The 18,493-nt window shown below is 37.6% G+C and overlaps 1 protein-coding gene across 1 annotated transcript in view; it reads left to right on the top strand.

The window, feature by feature from the left end:
* Positions 1-160: 160 nt before the first annotated feature.
* LOC134667534 (uncharacterized) overlaps positions 161-18,493 on the top strand; it is a 52,601-nt gene continuing 34,268 nt past the window's right edge. Inside the window, exon 1 of the mRNA XM_063524956.1 lies at positions 161-474. The gene's annotated coding sequence lies outside the window, so the exon portion shown is untranslated. The remainder of the gene's footprint in view (positions 475-18,493) is intronic.

Here is an 18,493-nt window from a genome sequence, read left to right as displayed (position 1 = left end):
AATGACAGTTTTTATATGGCAACAATAATTCAACCCATCAACCAATCACCTTTGAGCGTCAGATTGGCCAATCACAGCGCTAGAGGAGACAATTTCCCGAGCCGAGCTTTGCCGAATCGTCGACCCGATTGTCCCGATTACACGAACATTCGAGCATTAGCCAGTTTATCTGTTTTAGCATCGCTGAAGTCTGCAGGCCTTTATTTGCGATTTCATTTCCATACAATCACATAAGACATTGTAAAATCACTCAAGACCAACTGAAAAACCATTCCCATATGGTTCTTATACTCAGTATTTGCGAGTTCTTCCTATAAAATAACGAACCAAAGTGCCTACCGTTTAGCTATCCTCTGTTATTTTTTGTAAATAATTAGCGCTTTCTTTTGTTTTCGTGTGTGTATTGTGATTCCCGCGGGTTCTGCGATGGTCGGAGCTGTTTTCTAGCACAGTCCGGGTTTCAAAAGTATTTTGGTGAGTACATTTACATATTTTTTGCACATAGTCGGTCAGTCATCTAGCTGTAACGAAAGTAAAAGGAGAAGTATTAAATTTACATAAATTTGGTTTGACCTTTTATGCGGTTGCATGTACTATGATTTCATAATTATGTAAAAATATGTAGCGGTTAATTCAGAACACGTGCTATCTTGGCCCGTATTTATATTTATCCGTAGTTAGGTAATTCGGCCTTCCTTGTTATGATTTGCATAGCACTGCCACGAACTAATTCGATTTATGAGAAACGTCCATGACTTTTGTTTTATATTTAAATCTCTTTAAGCTAAGGGCTCTGTCTATTATTAGCTGCTTATCATGAATGACCTTATTTCTATGCCATTATGAATTTCTTGAAGCAAAAATACCTTTTCTGAATGAAATAAAATGTCTGGCTAATAAGAATAGTATTTATCATGTTAACCCTTACTCATTAAGTCTTACAGAAAATTATTAACCCTTGGGACGCCTAGTGCCATATCCGTACCAGTCCTGTCAACTGCCGGAGGGTCTTCAATTTTTGTACCCGTCAACTGCCTAGTCCCAGATCTGTACAAAGTGTCTCAACTGCCTTGTGCCTTATCAGTCACCAAATTTATTGTATTATATTTTTACAATTTTGAGATCTAAACACTTACAAATAGAGTTTTATATCTTTTGCACAATATCACTTTTTTTTGATCGCGGCAGTTGACGGGTACAAAAATTGAAGACCCTCCGGCAGTTGAGGGGGATGGGACGGATCCGGCACTAGGCATCTGACGGGTACAAGTACGTTTGTCGGTTCGGCGTTCCAGGGGTTAAAGCTTTAATTTTGGTTGTTCCAAAAAAAAAGGTGAGTCCACTTGACGGCACTTCATTAGGTAAACCATGGGAGAGCTCATTCCACAGCTAACGCAATTTTCTTTTACCACTGGATATAGTAGAGGAAGTAACATTCCTTACCTTAAAAATGTCAACTAAGTACACACAACCATTGGAGTGGTGACATTCAAGACCAATATAATACTTACACCTTTAGACTTATATTGACGGGGATATGGGCCGTATTTACCATTTGTATCGTTTTCAGGAGTATTGACAACAAAAGGTAATCACGGTCCATATCCCAGTTGATATAAGTCTAGTGTAACTAACAGTGAATCATTTATACCTGACACCTCTTAAAGCCTATTACTAGTTGCATTGTTCCTGAGAAATGTATCGAGGTCGTCCTGCCATCTTCTAGGCCAACATGGAGTTTACATTGCATCCACTCTGTGGCCAGTTTAGCCCACCTCTGTGGGTGCACATGGGCCACATGGCATAGATATATGATCTGCCTAGTCTCTCTTTGGCCTGGTGGTTATGAACCCAAAGTTGATAATGCCTGTTTTGGAACACATTTATTCATTACAAATTTAAAAATAAAAAAATATGAACTTCCTAGCACCTGTGTTTTGGAGAAATTATTTTTAAACTACATATACATAAATGGTAAAATTATTACCTAGCAGTACTATCTATGTATGCTAATCTTTTAATCTATTGACAGCTATTGATATATTAGTAATCATAATCAATAAAAATCCTAACATTAATTTGTAATTTGTCACTGTTTAGAACTGATAAGATCACAAATGCGGGGATTACATTGGATTAACTTTTTTACATTGGATTTGAAATTAATAACTACAAATTTGAATCTGATTGAACCAGGTTTTCCTTGTGTAAAGTATGAGACCCCCTTCATCTTCAATTTGTGACATTCCACAGGTAAAGGTACTTTATGGTGGTCGAGTTCAGTTGACTGTACCCTAAAAAACATTTCTTTTTACAATTTGTTCATGTTCCCATCGTCGTTCGCAAATCAAGGCAACATACGTACATAAAGAAATCCCAATATTCCCAGTGAATTATAAGAACACAATTCAAAATTTTGAAGCCAGTTAAGCTATAAAAACTGCCAGTCTTTCATTCATGCGCATAATTTTATACCCGTAATAAATATCGTAGGTATAAAGCAAATCTTAATCCGCACAGAAACTACGATAACTGGAAGTTATTCCATTTGAGTCGACGCTAAATCTGCGTGATTTATGTCTACGGCCCCACGATAAAGTTGTATGTAGAACTATCACAATGGCAGTAGGGATTCGGAGGCTGGTGCCAAAATGTGAATCTGAAGGAAATATTCCTGTTATAAATGGCAGTGTTTATTTGGGTTCCACTTTTTACTTGACACAAGTAGCAAAATTTACCAAATTTAGCGTTTCTGTTATTACATTTTCGCGAAATATAGTCCGATCATCACATCTTCATACAAACGCTTGTGGAGAAAGAGTTTTAAAAGCTAGTGGACACTTATATATGAAATGAGATGAAGTGAAACACTTATAAAGATAAAAAATGTGTAATTTGGATAGTAAAAGTATAATGCCGCGAAATTCACGACGTGAATAAAACGAAAGAATCATGGTTATCTTTCTCTCGTATTCTAAAAAGTCGTGATTCTGATTAAAATATACCTACCTATTTTTAGGTGTACACATATGCTTTTACGTTTTTTTAGACTTCTATGCCTCATAGTAAGGTAGGTACTATAATAGCTTCACAGTATGTAATAGGTACTTATTGTGAAGTAATCAAAGGTCCTCGCAATAATGCGACAAGGTCCTAACCGAGGTCTAATACGTGAATCATTTAACCCGTCTATATTGTCCAAAGGACCTTTGGTAAGGTTAAAATGACACGGCCAATTGTTTGCTCTAATATCAGGCCGAAATTAGGCACTTACGATGTTTTATTTTATAGGCCGTTACGTATAGTGCAATAGGGAGTATTACTGCAATGTTCTGCCGCCAGAGTGCAGCACTAAGCTAGTTAGTAAACCATAGAGCAGCGGTTCTCAAACTTTTTGGTGACGGAACCCTTTAGGCAAGCGAAATATTTGACGGAACCCCAAATTAAAAATTTTCGTTCATCACTGTGGACCAGATATACCTATAGAAGAGCTGGTTTTTTTCTTATTATTACAAGTATATTTTTGCGGAACCCCAACAGAGGCTTTGCGGAACCCCAACAGAGGCTTTGCGGAACCCTAGGATTCCGCGGAACACACTTTGAGAATGGCTGCCATAGATTAAAGAGTAACTTATACATACTGTGCCTTAAACTGTTTTTTAACAAGTTTTCACAGACAATAAAATATGACCATGCATCAAGGCGGTTTGTTAACATGGGCCTACCGGGAAACGCGAAATTTATCTGCCTCTTTATCGTTCGCATATGCAAGAGTGATAGAGGTTAGATAACGAAATTCGCGATTTTCTTGTTTCGCGGTAGAATAGGGAACTATTGTTGAAGCCCTAGCCGATTGATGTTCTGGACTTAACTAGTGGACTTAATAGTTAAGTCCACTACACTGTAGTGTAGTGCATAGTTCTAATATTTTCCATCGTGATTCCTTGGAAACGTTCGTATTTGTCATGCTACTTCAGTCAATCTTAGTACCTACTTATTGTACCGAGACTAACTGAAATTGCAAGACACGTTCGTACGTTTCCGTGAAAATACGATGGAAAATAATGATGTACTACATCTGTATAAAACTAAGTTATATTTAAATACGATTACCTAATCGGTACTAATAGGTACTACCTATACGTCATAATTATCAACCGATATACTCGTACTTATTGTCAGTCATAATTTTCTCCGCTAGCTACATACAGTCAGTAGGCAGAAGTTGCTAAGCGGGCCAGGCCAGGTGTTCAAAATGATCTTGACGTGACTTTATAGTTAAGAGAATGAGAGCGTGTCAAGGTAATTTTGAACACCTCGCCCGGTTAGCAACTTCTGCTGCTGACTGCACCTATGCACGTGTATCATTAACTATCCAATACCGTATTGTGCAAACAATTCTTTATTACTCTTTGTTACTTCCACTTTATATGAAGTATTTGATAGAGCATGCACAGAGCTGATCATTTGCAACTTTGTACCTTAGTGTTATGGTCATAAGTCACAGTTTACAAAAAATAAACCTATGCATATGACGTTAGATACTGTAAGTATGTTTTGTTTTCTTTCGTCGGACGGTAAAGTCGCTATCAGATATATCGGAGCGGCCGAGGTGCTCAAAAAAATCTGAACATGCACTCTAGCGCCTTGGCAATAGAGGCATGTACAGATATTTGTGAGCACCTTGGCCGCTCCGATGTATCTGATGAGGACTGTAGACAATTCTAAAAGGCAATACAAAAGATTAACTTTTGCGCAAGTTACGGATTCGTGAAATTGTACTTTAGTAACATGATAATAAAGACCGAGGTCAGTGACATCACGAAAGTATACTCCATAAATCATTGCTCACATCTCGTCAGGCCAATTCGAATTTTAGTTATTGGATCTGTTTCCGATATGATACTGATCTCTCCGTGTCAAAAGTGACGATTTTGGTTGAAGAAATGTCAGTATCATATTATCGGAAATGGGTCGAATAACTTAAACTCGAATTGGCCTGCGTGTGTCGGTATGCTAATTGACTAAAGTTGACAGTAAACTTTCATGTTAATATGACGTCAAAGATATGTTTCTAATTTTGTATCTTATTATTCCTTTGTGCTAAGACGCATAGTGTATACTTATTTTTGAAAATTACGTAAGGATAGTTACTGTGAAGGCCAGGTGTGATCCAATAGCAGATATTTATTATGAAAATAAAATAAAAATCAATTAAAATCAACGTATGTTCATCATCCGATAAGAGGTTTTTAAAAATAACATTACGTATGTTGTTTGGAGTATATTGTTTGGAGCATTTTTCGACTAGGTGACCATTTTTGAAAATAATCGCTCTGGAAGTCAAAACTATTGTTCTCTCCTCGAGCTTGGGCTCCTTTAGAGAAATCGGCAAGATGAGTTCTATGATAGGACGTCCTTCACAGATCTGCATATTACCTGGTACGCTTGTTTGCCGTCGTGTATAAAAATAAAGGTTCCGTTTCTTGCCATTTGGCTACGGAACTCTAAAAAGCAACCCAGTATGAAGTGAACATTGCTCCCGGGATGATACGGGATAGCGCGATCGATGCGGCCTCCGCACTGCGGTTCGCACCACGATTACCAACTTAGCCATTTACACACTAACTTTTTGCAATCATTTTAGATTTTTAAACTCATCGTGAGTAAGCCCTGTCGATCGCGTCAGTTGACGTCTTTGAAGGTCAAAGGGCAAATAATCGAACACCGGCGCTGTTAACAAATGGCTGTCTCGAAAAAATAACACATATTAGCTAGATTAACACCATTGTAATAATAGAGGCATGCAGATGAAATGCCTATCATAAAGTGTTAATAATATTCTGCGGCAAAATGCCCGTTTTAGAGCACCTTGTGATGACTAATTTGTGTTTTATGTCTCATTCTAAGTTTAAAAGCAGACAAGCGAGACGCTGGCTAGACGAGAATGTTCTGGACTGCACTGGACATAGGTGAACCTTATCTCGTTGTAATAAGGATTACAATAGCCCTTTTTTATTTTATTTTATTTTTATTTTACTTTTTTATTAGGTACACTGAACAGACATCGTACAATATCATGGGTATTTGCACATTATGGCTTAAATCTAGCACGAGATCCAAAACAAGTGTACACAGCATGTTTTACAATTGAGCGGAAATATTACAAACTAATTAACACCGTATTATAGCTACAGTGAAATACCTTTTCTTAATAAACTATTAAAAGAAGCTGTTTATTGAGGTATCCACATCTCACACATCATCAGCCACATCTTCTCTCCTTTCCTCCGGATTACAAATAGAGATGTGCCGAATATGGACTTTGGATCACTAACCGAATATTCGGTTGGGCTAAAACTGCCTAACATAAGTTCATACAGGTCCGCGATCTGCACTCCGCACGTGTTTTTTAACCTTCCCCTCTGGACCTACCGGGAATGTTTATGAGTTTATGACAAGAAACTGAACCGTCTCATGCCTGACCGCGAAGTACTACCCTGTACTACCCGTGCCAGCTAGCGGACGCCCTAAAAACAATTTATTTATTCGAAAACAATTCGGCAGTTCTAACCGAACTATTCGGCCGAATACGAACATTGTAAAATATGCCGAATACCGAATAATTACCGAATATTCGGCCCATCTCTAATTACAACAACCAATTGCTGTTTATTAATTCCAGCACGTCTCCTCTTATCTCCAGCTCCATCTCACTGGGGAGTAGCCTGCCTTACTACTCCTCACAGAACACCTATTTGTTATGCTATGCCGTATGTAATCACATGCCTGGCATTCGACCAATCAATTGCCTGCTAATAGACCAATTGGCCCCCGACCCGAACCAATGCCAACACGACGGACAAAATTAAAAACAATCAATCGACCAATCGCGATCCTGCAATGATAATTAAGATCTTTTCACAAAACCGTATGTCAACGTTTTACGGACTTCCGAGGGTCGGATTTACCTACTCCTTGTCACCTACTTATAGCTGCAAAGAAATACCAACATCATCTGTGAAAATTTCAACTGTCTATCACGGTATTCACGGTTCATGATGTACAGCCTGGTGACAGACAGACGGACAGTGGAGTTTTAGTAATAGGGTCCCGTTTTACCCTTTGAGTACGGAACCCTAAAAACGGAGATCCCGACGATTCAAGGATCTCCTGCAGTGCGTAATTAAAAACTTCGCGCGTATCTTGATTTAAATTCTCGAAGATATGGTGAGTTTTCATGATAATGTCACTTACTTGCCTGTTTGCAGTCCTTGAGGCTGCAAAGGACAGGTAAAATGTTTCAGAATTTGTCAACCATTTTGAAAATCGATGTAAATCGCGGTGTTCTTATTAATATCATCACTATCTGCTTGGTTTGGTATATTATAAAGATCCACTCTGTGTTTTGATTAGTTATACATGTTTTGTGTTCTTATTCGTTTCATATTAAACAAAATGCGGCCATTGAATAAGATACCTATGTTCCATTATATGGCATTAAGCCTCAAAGACTTTCACTAAGCAAATAAAGCACTCGCACAGTAACATTTAGGCTACAGTGTCAAATTCTCGATTTCAAATTACACATTACACGTGTTAATTGCAGCGTGCAGTATTGACAATATATCCTTTATTCAAAATTTGTTTTCCATTCCACCTATGACCCACAAACATATATCGACTTTGGTTGAGAACACAAGCCTCTCAATCAAGATTTCCTCGGACATGTGCTTGTAATGGATCCATGCTGTGTTGCGGCGTCGCTAATAGCTTTTCCCAGTCCAGCTACCGTTATAAATGACTTGGATTAGCGAAGTGACTGCTTGTGATGTGGCCCAGTACGAAGCAGTGTGTGTAGAATAGCCTTAGACAGAACTGAATGGGCCAAATATAGAAATAAAGAAACACCGATACTAAAAATTTTTGTTACCACAAAACGGAAGAAACACCCCCCTCCGATACTAAAAATTTATGGATATGTACTGGAGCCTAATACTGGTACTGACAGAGTTTTCATTTCATCATTAGGGAGTATCAAAATTGTAGGCATTTTATATTAGTTAAGAAAAGCTTTCGGATACAGAAAACAACATGTAAACGCTAAATCAGTGTATGACTGTAGAACTAAAAAAATCCTTTATTTTTGATTAGAATCTGATGATTGATCATTGTGCTCTTAAAATGAAAGTTCTAAGTACCTAATCATAATCACAGACTATCCAATTAACTCAGGTTATTTATCCCAAAACTAAGACTTAACCACCAAAACTCAAAAACAACCCAAAAACCACACGTCGAGCCGGTCGAACACTAAAACAATTGACCTACATGTGGTACCTGGACAATGGAACAGATATCAAAGCCTAATCAAATAGAGCCGATAGGAATAGCTGACCCATATCCAGGCCTCGATTTTATGCAGATCCGCTGAGAGGCTGTCGACTTAAATGGAGTGTATTGAGCGCTTTGAGTTTCATTTTGATACAAAGCTTTATGGAGACAAGTATCTACGAGTTTTGTCGATAGAATTTGATGTCTGTGTCGCTTCGTGGGTCAAACGTTGCAGAAAAAGGTCACTTCTTCTGTAAACAATTCAATAAAAGTTAACGACCCTGGTTACCTATATTATTATGTACACATTCTCTTATTTGAGTCTCAAATACTGAATAAATACTAGTAGTGCATCATAATATCACTATTTCACAAATATTTAAATTTTTTATTTATTTTATTTTTTATAATATATGTACTTCGTTTTTAGGGTTCCGTACCCAAAGGGTAAAACGGGACCCTATTACTAAGACTTCGCTGTCCGTCCGTCCGTCCGTCCGTCCGTCCGTCCGTCCGTCTGTCACCAGGCTGTATCTCACGAACCGTGATAGCTAGACAGTTGAAATTTTCACAGATGATGTATTTCTGTTGCCGCTATAACAACAAATACTAAAAACAGAATAAAATAAAGATTTAAATGGGGCTCCCATACAACAAACGTGATATTTGACCAAAGTTAAGCAACGTCGGGAGGGGTCAGTACTTGGATGGGTGACCGTTTTCTTTTTGCTTTTTTGTTTTTTTTTTTAGCATTATGGTACGGAACCCTTCGTGCGCGAGTCCGACTCGCACTTGCCCGGTTTTTTTTAGCATTAGAAATTAGGTAAACAATCTTGATGTGTCTTTTAATTGAAAAACACATTTTAAAAATAAGTTAGGGCACAATTACGAATCTAATACAATCATTTATATTCTTCTGCTTTCATAAGTAATAGTTATTGATTTTTAAAAAGCGTTTTTCAATTAAAAGACTTGCCAAGATCGCTTACCTTCTTTGAAGTTCTTTCTAATGCTAAAAAAAACGAACTATAGATTTATATTTTTAGATCAGCCGATGCAACGGAGCCACGCCGTTTTGTCGACTAAATAGTGTTTAGTTTTAAGTTTATAAAATACATTATGTATGTTAGGCTGTAAGGTATTTGTAATATGGGCCTTGTTGCCTGAATTAAATTTCTAAATAAATAATTCCATATGAAATCTGTAATTCGGGACCCACCTCATGGCCGTTTTAAAAAGGGGGCTTAAAATGTTATTGGGAACGCTCAGTTTCCTTAGAGCCCACTCAATATTCGCTCGCGACTCGTGACCCACCAATGGGTCGCGACCTATAGTTTAGGAAATGCTGCACTATATTTATATTTATGTTACCTGCTTACGTTGTCTTTTAAAATAAAAGAAAACTTGACATAAACACGTCGTTGAAATAGAGTCTTTCAGACATCGCAGTTTTACAAATACCGAATGAATAAACTGGTCGGTTTCTCGCCATTCAGGAGATACCCATTGTTCTGTTACTGGCGTTAAACATGGCCTCATTGTCTGCCCACAATAACACTGCTGTTTTACGAATTCAGCGGCGAACCGACTGACTGATCTAACTTTGCATGCTGAAAATAATCCAAAGGCTTTTAAGTAGGTTCGTTATTTACCATGTGACCCTTACAGGATTCTACTTTGTCGGGGATTTGACGCATATGGCAGTTACTTTAATTAACCTTTCGTATGTCTTGTCCCGTTTACGTACCACAAAAATTGGACTGTAATTTACAATCCCAAGGTTCTTAATTCAGTAGCAAATTTTGGACAAAGTCATGCGAAGGGTTAACCTGCAGAAATCTGTAGTTGTTGAGTTTAAAGCTAAGTTATCAAACATCTTCATTCCATAGATAACTCACCAAATTTACCAATACAAAAATGCGTGAGTGTCGTGACTGTCGTGGAACACTCGGTTGGAAAGAAGAGAAAGGATCGTGACGGAATTCAAGTGTGAACGCCTAAAGTGGAAATAATTTTGCTAACCATGTGACACACACTGCTTTTCAGATCACATACCTGCCTATGAAAAAATGATTTGCATGTTCATGTTCATGCTCATTTTGTTCGTGTTCCTGTCCGTCATCCTCATTCTCATATTCATTCTATTTCTTTCTCAATCGTATGAGTTTTTGTGATGGAAAAATCTTACACCTTTTTTCGTCTAATAGCCAATCCGTGACACACACTGCTTTTCAGATCACATACCTGCCTATGAAAAAATGATTTGCATGTTCATGTTCATGCTCATTTTGTTCGTGTTCCTGTCCGTCATCCTCATTCTCATATTCATTCTATTTCTTTCTCAATCGTATGAGTTTTTGTGATGGAAAAATCTTACACCTTTTTTCGCCTAATAGCCAATCCGCCAAGTCCCACTTCGGATTGACACTTCGTTTTCTATGACGGGTGATGAGCTGATGAGTGATCAAGTGACGTTTTCTATAGAATGTCGGACGCCTCGGCTCGGACCCGGGCCGTTCTAGGCTGAGTCATCCATACTGCCCGCCCGACTCGAACTATAAGATACGTCAATTAATAGATCTAGAAACGATATGGATTAAATGTCTCAGAACGTTTTTAGGGTTCCGTACCCAAAGGGTAAAACGGGACCCTATTACTAAGACTTCGCTGTCCGTCCGTCCGTCTGTCCGTCTGTCTGTCACCAGGCTGTATCTCACGAACCGTGATAGCTAGACAGTTGAAATTTTCACAGATGATGTATTTCTGTTGCCGCTATAACAACAAATACTAAAAACACAGAATAAAATAAAGATTTAAGTGGGGCTCCCATACAGCAAACGTGATTTTTGACCAAAGTTAAGCAACGTCGGGCGTGGTCAGTACTTGGATGGGTGACCGTTTTCTTTTTGCATTTTTTCTAGGGATGTACCGACTAGTCGCCGACTAGTCGGGAAAGCCGACTATCCGGCCTCATTTGTAGTCGGCGATTAGTCGGCGACTAGTCGGCAAAAATGGCCGATTAGTCGGCTTTTTATAAGTGACAGAAAAACAGGGCAAAAAAAATAAACAGTATCTATTTTCATAAACTTTTTACCTATTTTACCCAAATTTTTATTAGGGTGCTTACGAAAACTTTTGTTGGAAATTATTGACCTTGTGGTAGCTTTTTTATGTCCGACTGTCCGGTCGCCGTGTGAAATATATAACCTTAGGATTTTTTTTAATTTTTTTAGCGTTACTATTTGATAAATAGCGCGTCGAAAGGGGTAATACGATTGTTTTTAGGGTTTTGTACCCAAAGGGTAAAAACGGGACCCTATTACTAAGACTCCGCTGTCCGTCCGTCCGTCTGTCACCAGGCTGTATCTCACGAACCGTGATAGCTAGACAGTTGAAATTTTCACAGATGATGTATTTCTGTTGCCGCTATAACAACAAATACTAAAAAGTACGGAACCCTCTGTGGGCGAGTCCGACTCGCACTTGTCCGTTTTTTTAGTGCATTTGAACCGAACTTAGACCAAACTAATGATTTGGCCGACTAGCCGACAAATCGGCCATCCGAGCGCCGATTAGTCGGCTAGTCGGCTAGTCGGCCAAATCAATAGTCGGTACATCACTAATTTTTTCCCGTTTTTTTTCCTTTATGGTACGGAACCCTTCGTGCGCGAGTCCGACTCGCACTTGCCCGGTTTTTTTTGAAGTAACGTCACATTTGACACTGACATATTTGAAACTGAAATTGGTGTATCTTAAAGTTCGAATCAAGCCGTTAATTCTCACAACCGTTATTATGATTACAGACGGTTTGAGGCAGTTCTAAGATACCGTTTGTTATGAGAAAGAAAGCCAATGTTTATAATCTTGCGCCATCAATTTACCTACCATTGTCGGCTACTCGACGTGGTTATCTTTTGTCCTTCAAAAAAAGACGCGTACATGTATGCAAAGCGTCATAGGCTACGGTAACCGCTTACCACCAGATTGACCCTATGCTTTTTTGCAACCAACATACTATAAAACAAACAGTAGAACCTCGATTATCCCAACGAATTGGGACAGAGACTAGTTCGGATAGGTGAAATGTGCAAGTTTTGGGACGAGATTAAAAAAAAAAACATTGAAATATTTGAAATATAAAACACTCTACTGTACGTTAAATCTCTTGGGTAAAGAGCACATCACATGTTTTAGCCCTCCCCAGCAGTTCTCAATTAGCGATAAGTAGCTACTAGACAACGGTAGATAGAGGTACCGTGGCTTCCTATTGAGGTCACGGAGCTATTTCCACGGAGTTCACTGTCAGCCGCCGTTTCGAGAATAGACGCGTAGAATCAGGTCAGATTCTGTCTCAGGAAAATGTAGCTGTCGCAGACGTATTGGGAAGTATTTGTTAGACAGAACATACCTGGCAACAATAAACAATTTGTCTAGGTACTTGATATATGGAAGGTAAGCAAAAAGGTACTTAAGAGGTAAGGAAAACAATCTCCATGTATCAAAAAGTTTCCGTCAATACACCTTAAATATGTGGCGCCACAGTACCTAGAATATTTGATAAAAAAATTTCAATTCATTGACAGGACACTTCACTCCGCCAATAACGCCTATTTGTACGTTCTTAGCTAGTCTAGTCTAGCGCTACTCTGGAGAGATTTGGAATACTTGCAAATATTCTCCCATAATAGTACATTTCGATGCTAGTGCGGAAGGTATGTCATTACTTCACGAGTACCGAGATATCTTGCCACGAGCCGCAGGCGAGTGGCAAGACTCGGGACGAGTGAAGAATGACATTTCCGCACGTGTATCGAACGACGTTTTTTAATACAGTTGCGAAAAAATAAGAAAAACATTGTTAATCGTACACTAAACAAAAGTGGTAACAGTGACAGCTCGGTTAGACGTCGTCTTTAAGTATATTATATCTATGGGCGTTTGGCAGCTATTCCGTTCCATTCAGTCAACTTATTAAGAACGGAATTTTCAATATTGAATATTAAAAAATAAACGTGTTATAATGATGAAGAGGTAAGTAATTAAATATGAAATATGTAATATTTTTCGTATTCTTACATTAACAGTAGGTTTTTATGCTGATTACGACGTTTAAAGGAAACTAATATTAACACTCATCAATAAGTAGTCGTGAATTGGAACAAGTATAAATTTAAAAAAATTGGAAAATAAAAAGCACTAGTTCGAGATAACCAACTTTCCGCACGCTAAACAGCTACGTAAAGTAGCACTTTTTGAGCAACTGTATTAAAAAAGATTTTTCTCCTTAGCTCTACCCTCCATAAGTTGATAGATTTGCAGATAGTCATTCCTCCAGGGGACCTAGTCAAAATGACGCTTATAGTTAAGTTTCTAGTTGACTTCTCGTAGCATCTGTCATCCCGATATTTTTTTCTTTTCGTATAGCGTTTGTCGATGTACAGTCAGCAGCAAAAGATGCTAAGCGGGCGAGATGTTCAAAATTACCTTGACAAGCTCTTATTCTCTTTACAATGAAATCGCGTCAAGATCATTTTGAACACCTCGCTCGCTTAGCAACTTCTGCTGCTGACTGTACGATTGCATAATGGCTGGGCTGCCTGGTATTTTCGTGTTTTTTTTAATCAACATGTGTGGTATGGTCTTTAGATCTTAAAAACATGCGATTATATTTCATAAATAAAAAAATCGCAAATAATAGACTAATCTATTATCTAACATCGAAATGTATGACGCGTAATCTAGGCGTAAAGTTCATTTCTCACGACCCCATGACGCGATAACTGGCCACTTTCTCCGTTAAACATTGCGTAACCTCATTGATAAACTACGTTCTAGCCGCTTCCAAGAACCTTAATCCACAAAGATTCTTGACTGTGACCTCATAGCTAACTCTACTTGAACTTCCTGATTCATAACAACAATATGGAATCAAGGGTCTGGTTTATAACTGGTACTTCTGAGACAGATCAGACTAGAAGTGAGTTCGGATGTCAACAGTAATTAACATGGGTATGACGTGTTTTGTTGTGGCCAGCTATGCTGCCAAAGAGTAGTTCTTGGATGTTGTTATCTGCATCGTAGCGGAAGTTTATCATTATCTGTCTGCATGTGCTTAAAATTCTTGAGAATCCTTTGGAGTTACAGTTACCTTACGCGCTCTTGCGTGTAAGCTATCCTTTTCTTTTACTGTCCTAATTCTTTTGGGTTCATTATTATTCTTTTATCTTTTTTGCCTTCCCCTCTCTCAGTAATACACGCAAACTAATGCCCTTCAGAGACCAAGGAAATGAATGTGTTTACTAACGAATGATCTGAAAGAATTCTTGAAACATGTCCTTGCTTAAACGTTAGCAAAATGGACTTACGGATTGTAAGGGTACTAAATCGATGATCGTAAGAAAAAGCGCTCTTCACTTGCTGCCAGTGTGTTAGTTCTTCAATAATATTATCTGCATTCTTCGTAGAGTAATTTTGTCTTTCAACATTAATATCGTTGGGATATAATGGGAGTAGGAGTCTCCATACCTATCAATGCTTAAATAGAACATAAGCTAAGCTACATTCGCTACGAATTGTAGGCCATAAATTTCTTTCGAGCACCCTCTTATGTCCAAATTCCTTTGGAATGTAAGAATGTACAAACAAACTAACGTCCTTTCAAACTAAGGCAATTAATTTTGTTTACTTACTAACAAATGACGTGAAAGTATTCTTGAAACATGTCCTTGGTAAAATAGTAATAGCAAAATACTTTTCCTCAAGGGCTGTAAGATAAGGTCTATGGAAGTGTCCTTCCTTTTATTGAAGGAAGACAACCCTAGTTATAGTTATTTCTATTGTCTCTTTTCTTTGCGAGAAAAGTGATTTTTCTCTGTCTTCTCACAAAGGAAAGCTTTGACAGTTTAAATTCCTGAAAGAAGGTCCGTAGTTAACACTAAACTCGAAACAGCACCTTTAAAAAAAACATTAGGGGTCACTGACCTGTCCCAGTAAATTGAGGTAGTGTGTGTGAGCTGCGTTTGTGTGTGAGATGGGGTAATTTGACAGAATCTGAAAATTTACCCTCCTCGACGCCCTCTTAATTAATTAGGAGCTTTTGGTGCAGGGTCGGTCATGCAAGCTTTAAAATGTACAATGATTTTTGTTGTACTTCACTACGGTATCGACTGCCATTTCTATATGGAGTAGCTGTCACGTAAAATGTTTGTAGACATTTTTTGGAAGGAATGATAAAAATACGGTAAAAACATATTTCTTTAATGTGGCGTTCCATGGCTTTAAATGCTCCATGCGCGTAAAGACCCTTATCCGATGGAGAGTCACCAATAATTTTCTTTTGTCAACGTTCAATTAAAATATACATGAAGGAATTGTCATGGGACTATCATTTGGCGCGCGAGGTTTAAGTTCACATACCAAGATGCAACGACAAGTATTAACTTGGCGTATATAGATAGTATAGTTAATTATTATAGCGAATAAGTAGAACTTATCTGAGTACTCAGGAATTTCAAAAAAATAATTTCAAATGTGAAATCTAACAGATAGAGCACCATGGGGCATGGGGCATCCTGATTCCCTTTTGTCTACCAAGAGACCCAATGCTTAGCACTATAAATCAAAGCAATCTTATTCCTTATATTATGATTGTGTTTTAAAATTGCAATGTTCGTACTTTATGACTTAATAACTAATTTTTAATTTTTAACAAGCAAAAACGAGTTCAAGTCTCACCTATACAGTAATTTTTCCACTTTTAAATTTATTCTAGACTTAATAACTATTAGGTACTTTATTATAACACAATAAATTAAACAAAATTGTAAACTACATTACTATAATAAAATTAAAAACTAAAGTTAAAACTACAATTAAAACCTAAACTGTTCGTATTTTAGATTATCTTTATGGTCATATTAATTGTCACAATAGATAAGTTCTGTGGTCTGTTCCGCAAGAATACACAGCAATATCGGATTGCGACGTGATTCAGTGATTCACGACCGCGTAGTAATCAACTCGGGGATGATTTATAACAACCGCGACTGGATTCAGCAGAAAACATGTTTTGTTTTTTATTACTTTTTTTATTTAAATATTTCATGTCTTTATTCACTTAAATTACGTTCATTTTGTTGTACACCTGAACCAACCACACTGCAATACGTTAAGCGTAATCAAATCGCAAATCTAGCGATATATTTATATATATAAACCTTTTGCATAACAAATGAGACAAAGTATTCCAACTTGAACTAAAATCTTTTTTTTTACACTTTGTTACTTATTGAAATTGAAGCTTTTCTTTTGAGCCCGAGATTTTACTTTCTTGTGGAAATTTTATGAACGTGATTTTACTAAACTATTTTTTTTTTCATTTTTTTTTCATTTATTCACTTCAATCAATTTAAGTTAATCAAATGATAAATATAATGAAATTAAGTTGTATATGTTTCTGTCACACAATGTGGGCTATTGAGGAAGGGGCCAACTAGGAATTACTATGTACATTCGTTCGTCTCGTTCGGGTTCGAAAAAAATGCCATAGCTAGCCAGTGTTGGGCGTAATTAATTGCTCGTGTAATTTAATTGCATGTAATTTAATTACATAAAATTTAATTACATGTAATTAAATTTACTGTGTAATTTGCAACTGTAATTACATTCATTAGTAATTAAATTACTCAATTACTTTTCATTTACCTTTTTAATAATATGCAAATATGAACAAATTTACTTGAAGTAATTATAAAGAAAAACTTTTATGAATTCCATTATACGCTGGATAACGTTATAACATATTTTTACACGACTGCCCAAACAAAAAGAGTGTATTGTTTTCAGCGTTCATGTTTGTATGTATATATTTATGTGAGTTTCTTTATTCCACCTTAACTTCTCAATGCCTTAACCGATTTAAATGTATGATACATCATTAGAATCCTTACGTCATCCCGGCTGACATAGGCTATGTGACGTCATTATAAAACCAAAATGGCGGACGTATACACAAAATTGCGTCACGTTTAGAAAAAAAAAATCTTGCAAACCTATCGAGTGGGGTCTCAAAATCAAGAGCCTTGAAAGACGATTTAATATATGCAATATTCGCGTTTAAGACTTACTTTGGTAAAATAAGGATTTACAAAATGTGCTAAGAAAAATAAATCCTTCTATCTAATTTAGTGAGCTATCAAATGAAAGGGTATTGACCGCTGATCATAAAAGTATTTTTATAAGGTAAAAGGAACTAAACACAGACATGTTCTAAATCGCCCTATTGAAGTCTAAACCTGTGAACTTCGATTTAAGCGATAGGGTTTGAATAATTTCTGGCTTATTGCATTCTTATATTTCTTGTGAATAAAATTGTAGGTACTTGGCTACTAATTCAACCCGACTACAAAAAAAACAAATTTTGATTTAACACGTGCTTAGGTAGTTCATATCAACCTCGATCATTTCTTCTTAACTTTAGAACTAAACAAATTTTCATAGTAGTAAGAAGTAATAATTTAAGTGACAATGATTATACATATTATGTCTTTCTATAGGTACTTCTATAGGTCGATTGTAACAATACAAGTGTATTATCATACATGTCTGAACACCAAATTAAAGGCGCACCTCTTTCGAACGCTTCGAGCCTTCCTCTATACTAGTAGACACTTGTCTTAATTCAAAAGCTGAGTGAGTATGAGCTCCCCGTAGGGCCTACGGCCCAGAGCGAGAGCGAGCGCTTTCCGCAACCTTCCCCAATATCTTAGTTGTGAAGGCCTGCAGGAGTGTTGTGTTCAAACACAGAAGAATAGAACAAGTGTCTTAATGGGCAGGCCAAAGGCCGTGCTCCGGGTAGGGTCGAAGGCCTGTATCGTCCGACAGGTAGTACGCGCTTATTTTACCCTAGTATTGGTTTGCAAAAATCCGATGGCCTGAGGCGTCCGAAAAGGCGCGTCTTTAGTATTCAAACATAGAACAATAGTACAAATACGAAGGCCGAAGTCTGAAATAAGTAGGGCCGAAAGCCCGAAGTGTCCGAAAGACGCGTACCTTTAGTATTGTACGCTAACCAAAGCCGGGCGCCTTCGGTGCCCTCATACTTAAAGCGTCGGGCGTAGCCCGACGTACGTGGCGCGCTGTATGCGTTCCAAAACCGGGC

The sequence above is a fragment of the Cydia fagiglandana genome, chromosome 9 (assembly GCF_963556715.1).
Source record: "Cydia fagiglandana chromosome 9, ilCydFagi1.1, whole genome shotgun sequence".
NCBI classification, from domain to species: Eukaryota; Metazoa; Arthropoda; class Insecta; order Lepidoptera; family Tortricidae; genus Cydia; species Cydia fagiglandana.
The sequence above is the reverse complement of the archived record's forward strand: the minus strand, read 5'-3'. Positions and strand labels throughout refer to the sequence as shown.